Here is a 10,000-nt window from a genome sequence, read left to right as displayed (position 1 = left end):
CAATGAATCGATTCAACCTCTGATTCAGTGATTCGATTCAATGACACACACACACTAACCCGACCCCTTAACCTACCCATCACACACACACACACACACACACACACACACACACACACACACACACACACACACACACACACACACTAACACGACCCCTTAACCTACCCATCACACACACACACACACACTAACCCGACCCCTATACCTACCCATCACACACACACATAGACACACACACACACACACACACACACAGCATCCTCTGGCCTGCAGCTCCAGCGCAGACGCTGTAATAAATAGTGAGCTTTGTTTCTAATTGCATTCGCTGCTGGCTTCACTGCTAGTCTCTGCTATTACTCACAGCGGAGAGAGAGAGAGTAAGCAGCGAGCCTGTGTGTGTGTGTGTGTGTGTGTGTGTGTGTGATGGGTAGGTTTAGGGGTCGTGTTAGTGTGTGTGTGTGTGTGTATGTGCGTGATGGGTAGGTTTAGGGGTCGGGTTAATGTGTGTGTGTGTGATGGGTAGGGTTAGTGTGTGTGTGTGTGTGTGTGTGTGTGTGTGTGTGATGGGTAGGTATAGGGGTCAGGTTAGTGTGTGTGTGTGTGTGTGTGTATGTGCGTGATGGGTAGGTTTAGGGGTCGGGTTAATGTGTGTGTGTGTGATGGGTAGGGTTAGGGGTCGGGTTAGTGTGTGTGTGTGTGTGTGTGTGTGTGCGTGTGTGTGTGTGTGTGATGGGTAGGGTTAGTGTGTGTGTGTGTGTGTATGTGTGATGGGTAGGGTTAGGGGTCGGGTTAGTGTGTGTGTGTGTGTGATGGGTAGGGTTAGTGTGTGTGTGTTTGTGATGGGTAGGGTTAGTGTGTGTGTGTGTGTGTGATGGGTAGGGTTAGTGTGTGTGTGTGTGTGATGGGTAGGGTTAGTGTGTGTGTGTGTGTGATGGGTAGGGTTAGTGTGTGTGTGTGTGTGATGGGTAGGGTTAGTGTGTGTGTGTGTGTGTGATGGGTAGGGTTAGTGTGTGTGTGTGTGTGTGTGTGATGGGTAGGTTTAGGGGTCGGGTTAATGTGTGTGTGTGTTCTTTAGAAAACTTAAATATAAAAAATAATAAGAAAAGTGTTACATTTATGATTATATTGTTTCCTAAATTCTTGGAAGAATCACATTTTTCTGGATTTTTTGTGATAGAAAACTTTAAAAACTGCGACTAAACTTCCCCTCCAGACTCAAATCAGCATTTATTGAATCTAATCGCCTCATTTTGAGATGTTCAGTTCTTCTGGCTCTTGTGTTTGCAGAAGTCTGCGTCTCCGTGTCGTTTAGCGTGAGTGACAGCTGTCAATCATGTGTGAACGCGGAGCGCTCTTCATCTGCTCGAGCTGGAAGTCTTGACATTTGCCTTGCGTTTAAAAGCGTGATGCGCTTAGCCGTGTGTGTGTGTGTGTGTGTGTGTGTGTGTGTGTGTGTGTGTGTGTGTGTGTGTGTGTGTTCTTATTTTCCCACAGGCCACAAACAGTTCCTCCACCGAAGCCGCTTGTACTAATGAAGCGATTGAGATGTGCTTGAGGAATCAGAATATGATAATGAGTCAAAACTCACGTCTGCAGATGTTTGTGTGATGATGAAGGAGGGTCACATGTTCACATCTTCCTCATCATATGTGTCTTCATGCACTGGATTGGATATTAAACTCACTATATGGAAATCATTGGCTTTGGTTTGAGGGGATGAACTGGCATTTTATTCATTGTATTTTTATACATTAAATTCCAGGTTATTCTTTCCAGTTTTATTTTTCCTCTTGGAAATATTATTTTAAAAAGCCAGTTCTTTAACCCTATAAAGCTACTGTATCATATCTGATATGAGCTCTAAATATTGAACATGATCTGATAAACCTGTCAGTCTCCTCCAGTGCTTCTGCCTCTGATTGACAGTTTAGACTGTTTTATAAAGTAAAAGTCTTTTAGTTTAATTGTACAAACGTCCTTCAGCTCGTGTCTTTATGATCTGAAATCTGATTTTTATCAAGTAAACATGAGAATAACTTTGATATTGTTAGTAATATTTCAGCTGGACTGAAGCAGGTTTACTTGATTATCCATCATCATTTATTATAAAAATCACGAGTGTCAAATATGATCATCAGGCTTTTGAGGAAGGGTTATTTGTTCATCTCTCAATCATCATTGTATTGCATTGCATTAATAAACTACAGAGCTTTGATCATAAACTAAGCATTTAAATATCATCTTACAAAGACATATTATTGGCAGATATTGATTTTTATATGCATTTCATGTCAATATCTGCTACACTGTTATGAAGATCTCACTGATTTACAAGCATCAGAATTTCATATAAATATCAGCATCTGCAGCAAACAGGATATTTTTGCTCACTTTGAGTCTCTGATATATCATATTATACGAGCCATAAAAGCCTGATGGATCAGACATGACACTCAACATAAAACACATGCAAACTTTTATATTTTTTCTAAATGTTCAATAAACTGTTCCAACTGTGACGGTGTGAGAAAGACAGATTTTTTCTGACTATTATTTCATATGTCAGGCTTTACAGGGTTAATGACATCATCCTCCAGGAAGTGACATCATTTTGGAGGGAAAAGTGTCAGTGAGTATCAACAGATTTGATGAGCTCTGGTTTGTGTCTCTAAGACACGACAGTAATGATTCCCCGGGGAATGAATGATCTGATGAAATGTAAACCTTGAATGCAAATGTGCAAATGCAAATAGAGTCAATTTAACTTTCATGTTGAGTTGAAATTACAACATAAGCATGAAACGAATCGTCTCTCTTTGTGTTTTCTCTCTCCACCGGCCTGTCTGAGATTCAGGAGTAATGTGAACACACCAGACACGATGGCACAAGAGATACGGCTCTGAGAGAGAGAGAGAGAGAGAGAGAGGGTGTGTGTTTTGTCGGGGCCACCGACCGCAAAAGGCAATTCCAATTTGTCGCGAGTCTGTGTGTGTGTGTGTGTGTGTGTGTGTGTGTGTGTGTGTGTGTGTGTGTGTGTGAGTTAATGGTGCGAGTGTGTGAGCTCTCACTCATTCTGCCAGCACCGGCCGATCGCTCTCTGATTACTATAATGAAACGGTCAGGGCATTATTAACCAAACGCCACCACACACGCACAGAAAAAGAAGAATCACGCCCAGTGTTGTCACCGCATCCTTTCAGCCATTTGTCTTTCTGTTGGTTCTTCTAGAGACGGAGACCTTTTCAAGAGGAGATCGCAGATTAAACATGACCCTGTCGTCAGGTGTGGGACTTTTATTATAGATAGAGATCATGAGAGCAGATGTTAGACCGGTCAGATGTTTCACACTGTGATCTAAAGGTTGTAATCTGCTTTAATATTTCTTGGGAATATTATTTTAAAAAGCCAGTTCTTTAACCCTGTAAAGCTGCGGTATCATATTAAATACACACATTTCTAAAGCCTCTAAAATTATTAACAAGATCTGATAAACCTGTCACACTCAATCTGTAATAATCTAGATTTTTTAGCAAGTAAAAGTCTTTTAATTGTACAAACGTCCTTCAGCTCGTGTCTTTATGATCTGAAATCTGCACTGATTTTTATCAAACATGAGAATAACGTTGATATTGTTAGTAATATTTCAGCTGGACTCATCTCTCAATCATTGTATTGCATTGCATTAATAAACTACAGAGCTTTAAATATCATCTTACTAAGACATATTATTGGCAGATATTTATATTTATGTACATTTTATGTCTGCTATAGTGTTGTAAAGGTCTCATTGCTGTAAATCTGCTGTGTTCACAGGGAGGATCTTCAGTAAAGTGGCTTCCAGCAGATGTGGAGATGTTGCTCCATTGAACAACGGAGAAGAAACACGGCGAGGTAAAAACACCCTCGTTTGGCATCACTAATGTGCAGTTCTGTTAAAGACTCTCTTCATCCTATCTCACATCACTATCTCTCTTCTATCTCACATCACAGATAACAAAAATGTTGTAATATGTTCAGAAATATATTCTTAGAATGTTTTGCTGACGTTCCATTACATTTTCTGATTTTTCTCTGAACGTTTAGAATGTTTTTTCTTGGTTATGGGAACGTTAAGGGAACATTCCATTGTGTCATTCTTCAATGGAATGTGACCGTTACTTTTTAATGGGAACGTTACTTTTGAATTTGAACAGTAGTTTTGAATGGGAACATTGCTTTTGAATGTAAACGTTACTTTTGAATGGAAACGTTACTTTAGAATTGGAACGTTACTTTTGAATGTTACTTTTGAATGTGAACGTTACTTTTGAATGTGAACGTTACTTTTGAATGGGAACGTTACTTTTGAATGGGAACGTTACTTTTGAATGTTCTCCAAATATTCTGAAACAAGTAGTAACATTTAAAAAATGTCAGATGAACATCCAACTGAAACATTTTAGAAAAAGTTTCCATGAACGATGTATAAAGTATGCTTCTGTGTGAACGCTTTAAGAACATTATTAATAGAACGAATTAATGTTGCTGGCAGAACGTTTGTTCATAACTTTGAGAGAAAGTTCCCTGTTAGCTTTGATCATATTTCCAGTGCATTTTCACCAAATATTACATTACAGCAGTCACATGACGCGTGGCAAGATTATCAGTGAATCCGTTCTTAAATAAATCCGTAAATTATTGTGGTGACGGTTTTACATAGTAAGCTCTCTTAAGGGTGTCATGAACTGCATTTTATTTGATAATGTTTCCCGATGCACACTTATAACGGTCATAATTTAGAAAGAAAATGCCCTGATTTTAGCTCTGATTTAAATGCACTCTTTTAATGGGTGTTTCTCATTTAAGACTTTACTTTGATTTGATTGGCTCGCATCTTTGCATGTGAAATCAGAAAGTGCAGCTCTTTTGAAAACTTTTACTACATTTTTTAGGGATGCAGGATATATCGGCCACCATATCGATATTGGACAATATATGTTCATTTTTAATGTTACTGTCTGATAAGAAAATTAGGCCGATATACTAAAGCTTGTATTAATATATTAATCCTCCAGCCAAGGGCGTAGATTTGGTTTGAACATTGGGGGGGTTGAAGTTTGGGTCTGCATATTTTTCATGTGATCATGGTATAAATATTGGGGGGTTGTAATGTATAGATTTAAATATTGGGGGGGTTATCTCCCCCACAACCCCCCCACAAATTACGCCCCTGCCTCCAGCTGAGACACTTCAGATGTGCACTGTTCACCATGATGGCGTTTATTTGCTTGAAATATGATTAGAATCACTTCAAAAAAAGGAAAATACAGTGAAGTGCAACATGTGCAGCGCAAGTCTGTCATATCGGCTACATAAAATTATAATGAGAACATTATAATTGTGTGTTTGAGACATGGCTTTTAATGGTGAGATTTTTGTTTTTGTAATCAGGCTCTCAAAAATTATATAAAAATTTGGATTTAATTTTATCAGCCAATATATCAGTTATCAGCTTTCAAATATAAAGAATTATCAGTTATCGGTATCGGCCAAAATTTTCGTGCATTCGGTGCTTCCCTAACGTTTTTCCTATTGCAGGTGTCGAGATTAACTAATCATGAAAAGTGTAGAAGTACTAAACGAGTCGAGGTTTCAATAAAAGCTGTTTTTGGACTTAAGAAGAGTTCTGAAACCTTTAGTTGTCAAAAGAAAAGATCTATTTTTCTTGTGTGTTTGTAGTCTTCGTATGCATTTTTATGCACTAGGTGGAATTGCTTGTAAATTTCACAAATATTACAAAGAAACTGCATTGAATTAAACATGACATTTTGCAGTATAAAGACTGAAATAGTATTTTCTTGTAAAACATACATTAGATAGATACTAGATAGGTATTAGATAGATAGAGGTACAAATGACCTTATAATAATCTTTATTAGTGGTGCTTGCCAAAGGCAAGGCATCATTATTGTTATTGCTCAACCAGCCAATCACTTCCTAGCCCCTCCCTAGCAACCATTGTCGAGCACCTTAGCAACCAAAATCCCTAGAGGGATATCTTCCATTCTGAATGTCACAGAGGCATGGGAGTTGGTTTATATCATTCATATTGGCAAGCAGCCTTTGGAGTTTCATGATTGGCAGCTGCCAAGCCACTCCCTAGCAACCAAACAGAGTACCCTAGCAACCATTTTGCAAGACCTATATCTCTGTATCAGAACATGGTATAGAGATGGGGGTTGGCTCTTTTGACTCATGCTAGCAAACAGGACTTCCAATATGCTACACATGCTAGCTGTGAATAGCTACATGCTAAAAGAGATTAGGTAAGTGCTAAATCATGCCAAGAAAATGCTAAGAACTCCAATAGTAACCATCTGTGACAACTACCAACCACCTAGTAACACCATAGCAACCACCCAGAATACCTTAGTAACCGCCTAGCAACACCATAGCAACCACCCAGAACACCCTAGCAACTACCTAGCAACGCCCTAGCAACCACCCAGAATACCTTGGAAACCGCCCAGAACACCATAGCAACCGCCTAGTAAAACCCTAGCAACCGTGCCGAGTTTTGCCACTGCAAGCACCACTCACATTTTCTTCAGGAAATGTACATTCTAGTTTTATTTACAACTTCAAAACATTTTTGTTAAGTAAATGACAAAATAATGGTCATTTTCGTGTGAATTAAGTGCAAAAATCGATGTGTTGTCCACTGAACAGAGGAGTTTATCTGAATTACGAACAGGACTGTGTGGTTCAGACTCTTCATCAGTGAACGAGCGTCTGTAATGCAGTTGATAAGAAGTTCCTCTTAAGCACCGCACAGGTAATAAAGAGTCAGCGATTGGTCAGTTTCCGCTGCTAGTTAACACTAATGGCTTCAGTATTGCTTTTCTGATTCACGGACCGCACATATATTGTGGACATCAACAATCAAGCAGTCAGATCCGATCACAAGCACTTCAAGATTATGGGCTCTATTTTAACGATATGTTTTCGTGTGAATTAAATGCAAAAATGTATGTGTTGTCCACTGAATAGAGGAGTTGGTAACACTTTATTTAGTCCCACTTTATATTAAGTGGCGTTAAGTACTATGTACTTACATTGAAATTAATAATTTGATACTATGTACTTATTGTGTAACTACATGTTTTTACATTGTACTTACATGTTAAAATTTCCTGCATGTAATTACAGCTGTAATTAATTTATGTAATTACATTTGTAATTACACAGTTGACCCTTCCCTTACACCTTAAACCTACCCAATCCACCACACCTGTCCCTAACTTTACCCGTATCACACCTCAATAGCAGCAAAAGTGTTTTACAATACAACATGAACACAAAAAGTACATTGTACTTATTTTTCAATGTAAGTACATAGTACTTAACGCCACTTAATATAAAGTGGGACCTTTACGGTGTCTTTGTTACATATGTTACATGTACTTACCATAGTAATAACAGTAAATTATGCATAATTACATGCAATAACCCTCAACCAAATCCTAATCCTACCCTAACCCTATAGTAATATTACTCAGTACTTAAATATATAATTACACTGTAACAATGACACCTTAAACTAAAGTGTAACAGACTCTTCCTCAGTGAACGAGTGTCTGTAATGCAGAAGCTCTTCAACATGTGGTGTGTCTCTGATCTCGGACGCAGACGCGACAGCATGACGGTGTTTCTGAGACGTCGCTTCGGTTTGTTCTCTGGAAAGACTTCAGTCTGATAATGAGATGCTCCAGAAGTGTCTGGACGACATCCAGAGCCGTCTATATTTAGTGCGTGTGAGAGAAGCGTTCCCAGATCTGCTCTCTGAAGCCGGACAGAAGATTCCCAGGAGCCGGAAACACAGATGTTTGCTTCTGATCACCTGTATCGATGCTTCTGTTTCAGGAGCCAGATGTTTTATTGGACATCAGATGGCAGAACGACACTATAAAAACTGCACATTGCAAGAATCAAACACAGATTTGTCTCTCTCCGTTGAGATCAAGATTCTATTAAAATGCATTTGAGCGTTTCGCCCTCGTATTACCAGATTCTCAGGTGTGAGATTAAATACACATACGCTTCCCAACCAGACACTAATGCTGTAATTATTACAGGAAAAACAGAAGAAACGCTTGGCTCTGGATGTTCCCGTCGCTCGCGCTTCACATCCATCGGTGCGGAGAAATAACAATCACTTCATATCGACCGGCCGGATTCAGGCCTGCATCATTCAGAGACTCTCTTCCATTTATGGGCCTTTATCACTGATGCACTTGTGAGGAGAAAAATCAATGGCTGGAGTTGTTGCGTTGCATTGATGTGCTTTAAAACCTCGTGCTGTTTATTTTCACACACACAGTTGTGTTTCTGGCCACCTTTTGAGTTTTGCTGTCATAATCACTGCCATTACACTCGGCTTCTAACATGGGTTTATTTTACTCCAGTTTTTGAAATGTTGTGTGAATCTCCTGTTGTGGAGGAAAATTGCTGCCATGCAATCGTCCTGGTAATGTGTGTGTGTGTGTGTGTGTGTGTGTGTGTGTGTGTGTGTGTGTGTGATTGAGAGTGTGTCTCTGATTGAGTGAGTGTGTGAATGAGCGAGTGATTGAGTGAGTGTGTGTGTGTGTGTGTGTGTGATTGAGAGTGTGTGTGTGAATGAGCGAGTGATTGAGTGTGTGTGTGTGTGTGTGTGTGTGTGTGTGATTGAGAGTGTGTGTGTGAATGAGCGAGTGATTGAGTGTGTGTGTGTGTGTGTGTGTGTGTGTGTGTGTGTGTACTTTCAAACCATAGATTGTCAAACTCGTGATCTATAGTACAGTAGTGGTGAGTGAGTAAGTGAATGTTGTTTGGGTGAAGGTGTGTGTGAGTGAGTGAGTGAGTGTGTGAGTGAGTGTGTGAGTGAGTGAGTGAGTGAGTGAGTGAGTGAGTGAGTGAGTGAGTGAGTGAGTGTTTGGGTGAAGGTGTGTGTGTGAGTGAGTGAGTGAGTGAGTGTGTTTGGGTGAAGGTGAGTGAGTGAGTGAGTGAGTGAGTGAGTGAGTGAGTAAGTGAATGTTGTTTGGGTGAAGGTGTGTGAGTGAGTGAGTGAGTGAGTGAGTGAGTGAGTGTGTGTGTGAGTGAGTGAGTGAGTGTTCGGGTGAAGGTGTGTGAGTGAGTGAGTGAGTGAGTGTGTTTGGGTAAAGGTGTGTGTGTGTGTGAGTGAGTGAGTGAGTGAGTGTTCAGGTGAAGGTGTGTGAGTGAGTGAGTGAGTGTGTTTGGGTAAAGGTGTGTGTGTGTGTGTGTGAGTGAGTGAGTGAGTGAGTGTTCAGGTGAAGGTGTGTGAGTGAGTGAGTGAGTGAGTGAGTGAGTGAGTGAGTGTGTGTGTGTGTGAGTGAGTGAGTGAGTGAGTGAGTGAGTGTGTGTGTGTGTGAGTGAGTGAGTGAGTGAGTGAGTGAGTGAGTGAGTGTGTGAGTGAGTGAGTGAGTGAGTGAGTGAGTGAGTGAGTGTGTGTGTGAGTGAGTGAGTGAGTGAGTGTTCGGGTGAAGGTGTGTGAGTGAGTGAGTGAGTGAGTGTGTTTGGGTAAAGGTGTGTGTGTGTGTGAGTGAGTGAGTGAGTGAGTGTTCAGGTGAAGGTGTGTGAGTGAGTGAGTGAGTGTGTTTGGGTAAAGGTGTGTGTGTGTGTGAGTGAGTGAGTGAGTGAGTGTTCAGGTGAAGGTGTGTGAGTGAGTGAGTGAGTGAGTGAGTGAGTGAGTGAGTGTGTGTGTGTGTGAGTGAGTGAGTGAGTGAGTGAGTGAGTGTGTGTGTGTGTGAGTGAGTGAGTGAGTGAGTGTTCGGGTGAAGGTGTGTGAGTGAGTGAGTGAGTGAGTGTGTTTGGGTAAAGGTGTGTGTGTGTGTGAGTGAGTGAGTGAGTGAGTGAGTGTTCAGGTGAAAGTGAGTGAGTGAGTGAGGTGAGTGAGTGAGTGAGTGAGTGAGTGAGTAAGGGAGTGTGTGTGTGTGTGTGTTTGGGTGAAGGTGTGTGTGTG

The 10,000-nt window shown here is 40.6% G+C and overlaps 2 long non-coding RNA genes across 2 annotated transcripts in view; both read left to right on the top strand.

The window, feature by feature from the left end:
- LOC307165666 overlaps positions 1 to 1,715 on the top strand; it is a 5,912-nt gene extending 4,197 nt beyond the window's left edge. The window contains exon 3 of the long non-coding RNA XR_013822519.1: positions 1,498 to 1,715. This is a non-coding gene — a long non-coding RNA (uncharacterized lncRNA). The remainder of the gene's footprint in view (positions 1 to 1,497) is intronic.
- An 868-nt stretch (positions 1,716 to 2,583) lies between these two features.
- LOC307165665 lies at positions 2,584 to 8,386 on the top strand. The gene is made up of 4 exons (XR_013822518.1): positions 2,584 to 2,632; positions 3,232 to 3,285; positions 3,817 to 3,894; positions 8,118 to 8,386. It is a non-coding gene; the product is annotated as an uncharacterized lncRNA (long non-coding RNA).
- Positions 8,387 to 10,000: the final 1,614 nt, after the last annotated feature.

The sequence above is a fragment of the Squalius cephalus genome (assembly GCF_949319135.1).
Source record: "Squalius cephalus genome assembly, chromosome: 10".
In the NCBI taxonomy this organism is placed as follows: Eukaryota; Metazoa; Chordata; class Actinopteri; order Cypriniformes; family Leuciscidae; genus Squalius; species Squalius cephalus.
Note: the sequence above shows the minus strand (reverse complement) of the source record. Positions and strands in the feature narration are given on the sequence as shown.